At 34.9% G+C, this 5,755-nt stretch overlaps 1 pseudogene; it reads left to right on the top strand.

Moving 5' to 3' along the window:
* Positions 1-1,318: 1,318 nt before the first annotated feature.
* On the top strand, positions 1,319-3,694 carry LOC120136152 (annotated as a pseudogene).
* Positions 3,695-5,755: the final 2,061 nt, after the last annotated feature.

Below are 5,755 nucleotides of genomic sequence, written 5' to 3'. Positions count from 1 at the left end.
ATCAAGAAGGAGAGAAACCATAGAAAGCGAGTCCCCTGCTGAAGACATCAATCTCGAAGAGCGGATAAGGTTTTAATTTAATGCTGTAAAGATGTTTGTTCTCTTATTTATGTATTTATTTTATTTAATATTAATAATTTTTTATAATATATTTTTTTTTATTTTTTTACTTTTTTCCCTTTAGCTTGAACTAAAAGAAGTCATGAAAAAGGTGAAAGAACCGTAGGTATTGCTTGGCTTAGAGGTCTCCGTTTAACAGACTTTTTCTTCATCTTTTTTCACTCACTTAAATATTTTAATTGTAAAAAATGGGGATTTGCATGAATGGGTCCAATAGCACGTGATAGAGGGCGGGAGGGTGGGGGTGTCAGCTACCATGTGAGTGCTTTGGCTCGTGTCAAAGGCCAGATCTGCCGTGCCACGTGGCTGGATCCTCTGTGTATCTTCTATTCCGGATGTTTCCAATTCGACCAAATGATCGTGCTCTTTTAGCATATAGTTCTGCGATAAACGTGAGTGCACGTGCCGAATGGTCACGTGAGTGGTGTTGAAGACGCACGTGTTCCATAGGGACATCTCATGTGGGTCGGGTCGTTATCGTTTTGCTCTCGGATGGTTTCTTATCTCTAGCCTATTTTGCTAAAACGCTGAATCACCGACCCTCTCTTTTTCTTCTGTTCATTCAAGCCCATCCTCTCTATTCGTATAATTTTAAAAATAATAAATCTAATCAAAATAATGCATTCAAGATCCATAGTTTTGTTTAATAATAAAAGATCTTAATAATTAAGGAAATTATAATATCTCGAGAACACTGTGTATATAGTATATAATAATATAAATGGTCAATATAAAGGATTGAAATTTTGTTAAATAAATACTACATTACATTCACCTTAAATTATCAAATAAAACATAATTTTTATAAATTTCAACTTTAATTAATGCCTTCAAAATTTCAATAACACTATAAAATTCACCAATATATTTTTATTCAATTAAAATATACTTTTTAAAATAAATATTATAATAAAATCACAATAAAATATATTTAAAAAATAACAACCAATAACCCAATAAAAGGAATTAGATAAACTATTCAAAATATATTCTATAAGCCCAACTTTTCCCAGTAGTTTAAGGCCTCTCCCTCTGCAAAAAAGAAAAGAAAATATCATATTAGGGGTTGTGTCCATGTTCGAAATTCGGGCCATGAAGTCCAAGGGTTTCTTCTTCAGTTTTTCCCGTCTGCTATCGGGGTTTGAATCCTTGGCAGAAATCGTCATACGTCAGAGTGACGGAGAAAAAAAGTTTTTAATTCAACTTTGACGAAAACAAAAATGGTTGAACCTGAACTGGAAAACCGAAGCTATTATCCCGAGTCAGATCCAATCACTGAAAAAGCAGGCAGAGTGCAAAAGGAAAATGAAGAAACAAAACAGTCTAATGGAGTGGTTGAATCAAGTGGTAGGAGAGCCGTATTATTTCTTCCATTTCCTAGCTTTATTCTCTTATTTCATCGTTCGGAGCTCTGCTGCTAATTTCCTATCCCCTCAAATCACTCAACACCTCTTTCATAGGGTAATTTCTCATTCTCCCGTCACTGCCTTACTCTTCCTTTACCCGAGCAAACCCTTTTTTGTATAACCTTAACAGATCGCTAATTTTCTTATTTTGGATTTAGGAAATTCAAGCGATTTTGGCCTTTTTGATGCTGGCAGCACATAAGGTAATCGGAGCAACTTAGGAAAATAATTCTTTGATGTGTGATGCACTGTTTATTTTTCTCTGCTTTCATACAGATGGTAAGAGAAGAAACATGGGAGGGTTTTATTGCTGATACATTGTTTTTTGGAATGGTTAGCTTACCCACATATTGCTTGTTTGTTTCATTTTAATTGATACGATTGCAACTCACATTTCTCCCTTTTCTCAGATCTTCTTATTGCCGTTATAATAAGGACTATCACTGACTTTGTGGTATATAGTGGTATTTTCAGGTATTATTGTAGCTTATCTTGCTATGGTAATTTTATAAGTATCATGGTTTATGCACTAATTGTTGGACCTTTAAAATTGCAGATTTACGATGACATTGTTTTTTCCCAGTGATATGTATAGCACAACAACCGCCTTTTGAAAAACTTGGTATTAATGAATTTTGAATCCTTTTTTCCTTTAAGAAAGTCTAGCATGCCATTTTGATAAGATTGCTGTTCTTTTGTTTATGGATTGAATTGTCTAGGTTCTTCAGTAAGCTAACACCATTGCAATTGGAATTTGGAAGCTTGCTAACTGAAGGCAACACATCAAGATTTTGGCTGGTTGGTTCTGGTTTTCTTTTCCTTTGATATTTAATGTTCAATAACGTATAGGATGATCTCTCTTAAAATTGCATGCTATTGGGACTTATGGAATAGTTGCTATAACCTGCATTTAAGTGGTACCAAAGCAACATCATGTCTTATCATTAGTTAGCGGTAATTCATGAACATATAAGGGGAACATTGGCATTTATATGATGATGGTTAAAGCACTGGTATTGATCTTTTACGCTTAAAGAAGTTACTTTGTACTGGGAAGTTCAACTTAAAAGTAAATTTGCAAGCTAAGTTCTTTTGATTCTACAAAAGTCAACATTCATTACAAAATTTAATTTTTATTATCTTTTAATGAACTCGATGCCCCGTTTTTCGTGGGCAACAATGCATTGGCAGGTAGAATTCCGTGCATCGTTTTCATCTGGCTGCATACGTGCCAGTCGGTGTTTTCCTGAGCTGTCAATCACGTACGATGGTTTCCAAATTATCTACATTGCTTATTATTGTCTTAATAAGTTTCGACTAGTACTCAATGTGACCTTGTTCAGATGCTTGAACAAAATCTATCATTTGGAATTGTTGATCTTGGACTTTTCCCAAATGCTGCAGAAAAAATTGGAATCTCTCCTGGAGGTGAGTAACATATATTAATTATGAAGAGAGTTCAGTAAGTTTTAGATCTTGTACTTATTGTGAATGTTGGTAATTGTAACGAATTTACGTGGGAATCTTGTACTCCCAGGAAGCATTGGACAGCTTCCTACATATATACTATTTGAGAATAATACAGAGGTTTCACGCTTTCCCGAGTTCAATTTTGAAGCAACACCTACACCTCCTATAATTACGGTAATGTACATGTTGTCAGTGATATATACATGATGCAAATCTAGTGAAACTGGTGAAAATGCAAATTCATCTGATGTTTTTCAGTTGGCACTTGACATTGCATGTTCAGAACCATGTATTATATTCAAGGTTATTGTATAATTTGTTTTTGGATATTGTTTGTTAGTGTTGTCTCGCTCGCCATTTTGAGCTCGACCAGCTTCTCCTTGAATATGTAAATGGAAAATAGCTGATTCATCTAAGGCTATACCTGGCGGTTACGTACGAACTTCGATTCTTGATTCCCACTTCTTGGATGTACACCTAAAGAGAAGTAACATTTAAACCGAGCTTCCCGGATAACTTACGAATTGTAGGTTAACATTTCTGTTGTCTTATGCATTTGATTGGTGGATTCTTTTTTTTTTTTTTTTTTGCAGTTTTGACAGACACAAAGTGGAATATGAAAATATCTTAAATGTTTTTGGAATATATAATATGATAATTAATTAGCCTTTGAAACGTGCATCGTAATCATACTGAATAGTACTGATAAGGAGTCTGAAATAAAATCAGTTCTGTATTAGAGCAATTTTGGGCTTTGGAATGTGGCATGTCACATGGGTTGCAATATTAATATGGTGTGGTTGGAGTCTTGGCTTTACGTATTAATGTACTTCACAGCCAGGGATTGTCCCATAACTAAATGAATGAATGAATGAATAGATAATGAGATGTATCTGATAAAGTGCGACGCCGAATATTCGGGTTTTAAAAATTCGGGTTGGACAATGAAAATGCAAAAAACATGGACAGTAGGGAATGATTAAGAAGCAGAAGAGTGGGCCAAAATCCTCTATTTCCGCGCCGTTGAGTGGGCACTGCCATTTGCTTGTCGGCCGTCCCACTTTATTTCATTTCTCCCCATTCACTTTGTGTTTCGCGTGCCATTGCTTCTTCACAAAGTTATTAAACTACTAACTCATCTTCATTCTTCTCCACTGCTACTATGAATAAGTATTTATTCACAAAAAAACATTGATACTCTTTTTTACTTGTAAACTCCCATATTTTGTTCATAATGAAATAAAATACTTATAAGATTAACATCACATTGGAGTTACAGCTAATGAAGATTAATGAGGGGCGGAATCAACGAATCAAAATTCTATGATGATTGATGAGATATAAATAGATTTTATTACATTAGCAAATAAATCATAATAGAAGATTAAAGTATTGAAATATCACCGGTGATCACAGATTAAAGTCAAATATTATGAGAAAATGATATTTTAACATACTTGATCGGTCAATATGACATTGAATCTAACCATAAGAAAATTTAACAAAAGGAACTGTCAAATGATTAATAAAACCTACTTTATTAGTAGATTAAATTTGCTCTTTATAAAGGATATAGATTTGAGGCTTATACATAGTTAAAAAAGAGCTATTCCTTTGCTTGGACATTATAAATCGGCATTAGATATATTAAATATGCTCTGAATAATCCTCCTTTTGCTGGATTATTGCCAATGTAATCATAAAAAGCTAATTTTTCAAGAATTTTAGACCAAACTTATGATAAACTTTGATTTTCGGAAAGACATAAACGTTGGGACTGACGGACACTAAGATGGAATAAGCCCGCCAATATGCCCAATGTCCCCGCTGTAATATGATGAGAGGCTATTCCTCCCGGAACAAAAGGATCAAAACCTTCCACGCCCCACGCCGGATTTACAGGTTGTACCTTGCCAGTTAGTCCATAAGGGTCGGACACCCATATTCCAGGACCATACAATCCTGTTACATGAAATGCCTGAGGCAATGTTTGCCAACCAATCAGGATCTTTCTCTTATGAAACCCACATCCTTTAATTTCTTCCTTTGCTTGGACATTATAAATCGGCATTAGATATATTAAATATAAAACTTTATCAACTTAATATTTTATATTTACTCGTAATTCTATTCTATCACTCCTATTGCTAACTGCGCGTGGAACATGCTCTGGCACAGAAGCGCGTGTATGTTAAGCATATGGTATTTTTCCTGTAAAAAACGGGGGTACAACTGGGGCGGGGCCAAGGAGTAAGGAGCACGTTGCAAAGTGAAAGGAGGAAGTCTTCACGCGTGCGTGGGCCACGCCTCGGGTCCCCACGTGTGGACCAGACCCCCAACCCAAGGATTTGGTCTGCTGGCGTCAAACTCACGTTACACTCACTCGGGGTACACCGGTCAAATTGTTGTTTGTTGCTCCGGAATTTAAAAAAGAAAAATTAAAATTGTAGCGCAATCTTCTTAGTGGCACCGCTTTCAATGGAAGAAGCGCGAGTGGCGGGGCTTTCACGCCTTAATTTGTTCCTTTTTCCCTCCTTTAATTTTTTATTTGAAAGTTAAAACATTAAAATATTTACCACTAAACACTCTTTTCCTCATCTTTATGAGCTTAACACTGAGATTTGGTTAACCAATAATTGTAGAAAAAGTTACAAGCAAAGTGCTAAAATCTTTTACTGAAAATCTATTTAATTTAAACTTTAATTATGATTAATTGAAATACTTAATTTACAAAATATATACAGACTCAAACCATTAAT

The sequence above is a fragment of the Hibiscus syriacus genome, unplaced genomic scaffold (assembly GCF_006381635.1).
Source record: "Hibiscus syriacus cultivar Baekdansim isolate YM2019G1 unplaced genomic scaffold, ASM638163v2 tig00001825_pilon, whole genome shotgun sequence".
Lineage (NCBI taxonomy): Eukaryota > Viridiplantae > Streptophyta > Magnoliopsida > Malvales > Malvaceae > Hibiscus > Hibiscus syriacus.
Note: the sequence above shows the minus strand (reverse complement) of the source record. Positions and strands in the feature narration are given on the sequence as shown.